Source organism: Penaeus monodon, chromosome 1 (assembly GCF_015228065.2).
Source record: "Penaeus monodon isolate SGIC_2016 chromosome 1, NSTDA_Pmon_1, whole genome shotgun sequence".
NCBI lineage: Eukaryota > Metazoa > Arthropoda > Malacostraca > Decapoda > Penaeidae > Penaeus > Penaeus monodon.
Window position 1 is genome coordinate 3149992 of NC_051386.1, and position 3732 is coordinate 3153723.

The following is a 3732-nucleotide window of genomic DNA, read 5'->3' on the forward strand; positions in this document are numbered from 1 at the left end:
CCCACACAGACACGTATACCACACACACACACACACACACACACACACACACACACACACACACACACACACACACACACACACACACACACACACAACAACCACACACCCACACACACACACACACACACATGCACACACACACACACACAACACACACACACACACACAAATATATACATATATATATATATATATATATATATATATATATATATATATATATTCGCAAAAGCATTTACGCAATATCTTTGCGAGACAGAATAATTAAGATCCCTGGATTTCCAACCCACGGAGGTCCTCTTCTGTGTTTCTGTACGAGGTCTTATCCAGTTGACGAAGGGAAACAAAGAAAAGAACAACAGTATCACGAACTAACCGGTACAGGCAGGGCCCAAGCATGGGGGGAGGGGGGACCTCTTTCCCTGGTTCCAGAATTTTGGGGATGACAGTGGGACCTTGTAACAAATCGAAAACACACACGCAAACAATACTTCTTAACATCCTATCATGGAACGCAATTGTATCATTTTACAAACGCTGCTTTATGATTTTCTCATTCAAGAGAGATTTGAAAATCAGCAAAATAAAGACAAACAGGAGGTCCCGACACATTCGGTCTGCGAAGTAGGAGACACACCGTGTGTAAGATTGACTAGACTACTGTTCGGATAGCGGAGAGGGCGGGTGCGGGCGGGTCCGGATAATTCCTCTGTACCAAGCCCGAGTAGGGAATGCTTGGGCACTGGGTACAAGTCGTCTTTCTATATCACAAACAGGCTAACTTATTTCTAAGTCACCCCTTATTTTACGTGACTTAAAACTACTGTGAAATACTGTACAGGTATTTTCTAACTCAAAAAAGTAGAATAAATAGCACCATCTACTTATTTCCTAGTATAACAACCACTTTACATAAGTCAGTCAGTCTTGGAGCCATTTATATATTCATAGACATGTTATATATATTTCCCCGAGCAGTGAGACGTCCATTCCCGTGTATCAGTTGCCAACACACTCGAAAAAAAACACGTCCGAAGATTACCGGTTCTTCTGATTAATGTTTCTTATGGCTTCCTGACTTCGCTGTCTTAGCGCTGCTTGTGAACATTTTCAGGAAAGGGGATGTCTGGGTGGATCAGGGGTGTGCGCCGTGTCTTTTAGAGGCTTATAGAGGAGAGAGAGAGAGAGAGAGAGAGAGAGAGAGAGAGAGAGAGAGAGAGAGAGAGAGAGAGAGAGAGAGAGAGAGAGAGAGAGGGAAATAATGTTTGAAGCAAACATTTGTTAAATTGTGGGTTTTGATCTTGGATCCCTGTACCATAATGGACACCCTGTACACACTTCATGGCCTCTTCATTCCTGAACCTCGATTTAATGGCCATTATCCTTGCATCACACTGTTTTATTGCCACCATGTACATCGCTGCATTATGTTCACGCGCATCCAGTGATGTACATCATTTTCAAGTTGAGCATTTGTAATCCAAATGACAGACCATCTGGGACGATAAAAAAAGAGAAAAAAATCTTGAGAGGAGATATCGCTCTGAAATTCATCACTAATCACAACCATCTGCGTATAAGACACATGTAGAGCAACATTCACCCGCAGCAGGTGGGAGAGAGGGCGCGCGGCCACCAGTTCGTCTCGCGCCTTGGTGGAAGGTGCGCGTTCACTCTCAGAAGTAAAACTCGCGGAAGTCTGGATGGCTGCTGGAGGTGCGGCTGTAAGGATGAAGGGTGGACGCCCGTACGAGAGGGTGGAGGGTCGAGATGTGGGCGTGAGGGTGACTCGCCGAGGCACGAGCGGGCGGCCGAAGGCTGGAGGAACGGGAAGGAGGGTGGAGAGAGGCGCGGGCGGGAGGGTGGAGGGTGGATGAACTAGACGGAGGCGGACAGTTCATGGATCGGTTCCGTCGACTAGAAAATCGTCCTAGCCTCTTCGGTGCCTTCGGGAGGGACCAAGACTGGCCTTTGCGTGGCCAAGGCAAGGCAGACCTCTTCCGGCTGAGTTCTTGCTGGTGTCCTGAGTCCACGGGTGACCTGGAAGACAGCGAGAGGGATGACCTGGAAGCCTGAATGGTCGGCGACGGCATGATTTCCACGCGAGGAGGTTTCAGTCCGAGGTGGTCGAGGAGGTGGGAGCTGGGGAGGACAGGGCCCGGCGGCCAGCCCGAGCAGCCGGCCAGGCTGGGCCTGCTTGAGAGGCGCCTGTCTGGCAGCGCAGGTCGAGGAGACAGCAAGTTTAGGGGGACAAGTCTGCGTGGTATGGGACAGAGTGCAGCTGGGTATGGCGCGGCGCTCACTTCTGCAAGGGCACGGGTGGGCCGAGGCACGGCACCCCCGCACGCGGAGGGAATTCTCCATCCCAGTAAGGCACGGACATGGGCACCCCATGGCACCCGGGGCCATCTGGAAGACATAATCATTAGTAGTAACACTTCTAAATTAAACTGAGCTTACTGATCGACCAGCTAGAAGCTCAGTAAGAAGTTACAGCTTATCGTTAATGATACTGATATCACCTTGTAAAATAAATATCATTTGAACATATGGGTATGCGTAGACTTATGTAACAAGTTCCGTATGCAGGCTTTTTGTCAAGTCACTGCACATTACACCACAACCCCCCTTAGGCCTCTCAGCTGAAACATCCTGCAGCCGCCACTGAATATACGATTGGATTGTGCATTTCACATTTCCCTCTAAAGTACCGATATGAAAGAGTAACACAGAACTTATCGCACAAAAGGGTTTAACATAAAAGTTAGAAGAGAAAGGGAGCACAGCTGAGTAACATGAATAGAAAATAATCGAACATGGAAAGTTGAAATTGATAAAAGATGAGACATTTTAGCGGGTCATTTTCCCTTTGACGTGAAAGTAATTTTGGTAACCCCTGAAAAAAGTATCTCTTAAGAAAAGCTAATTTTGATTAATGAGTGCATATGACGAAAAATATCTTTAATGGCGTTGTGTGCTGGAGTGATTTACATACATACACATTTAAGTATAGCTACACATACATTCGCATAAATATAAACACAAACACACACCCGCAAAACACACATACATACACTGTCACACTCGCACGCGTATATACTCTGTTCTTTTAGATCATCTTTCCCTTCTTTTAAAACGGTTTTCGAACTTCAGCATATAGAATGAAACACGATGGAGGTACATGAAGGATCCCTGAAAGAACATAACAAATCGTACAAACGGTAAGGACCTTTACACACACAATCCAGTGTTGTCGAGATCCACGAAAAGAACAAGAGACAGCGAAGGGGGAAATTGGGGGGGGGGGGGCTTCCGATGGATATCAATCAGCTGTAAAAGGCACGCGGAACCGATGTGGAAATACTGAATTATTTATAACTTCGCTGGTGTGTTGGTGTGCCCTTGTTGATGAGGGGGGACGAGGGGGAAAGAGTGAGAAAGAGGGAGAGAGGGAGAGAGGGAGAGAGGAGAGAGAGAGAGAGGGACTGAAGAGAGAGAGAGGGAGAGAGGGAGAGAGGAGAGAGAGAGAGAGAGAGAGAGAGAGAGAGAGAGAGAGAGAGAGAGAGAGAGAGAGAGAGAGAGAGAGAGAGAGAGAGAGAGAGAGAGAGAGAGAGAAAGAGACAGAGAGAGACAGAGACAGAGACAAACAGACAGATAGATAGAGAGGCAGAGACATTCAGAGAAACAGACAGAGAGAGAGAGACAGAGAGAGATACAGAGAGACAGAGA

The 3732-nt window shown here is 47.0% G+C and overlaps 1 protein-coding gene across 1 annotated transcript in view; it reads right to left on the reverse strand.

Annotated features, from left to right (window-relative positions):
* Positions 1–2226: 2226 nt before the first annotated feature.
* Positions 2227–3732, reverse strand: part of LOC119581835 (ATP-sensitive inward rectifier potassium channel 12-like) — a 59346-nt gene continuing 57840 nt past the window's right edge. The window contains 1 exon segment of the mRNA XM_037930014.1: positions 2227–2412. The gene's annotated coding sequence lies outside the window, so the exon portion shown is untranslated.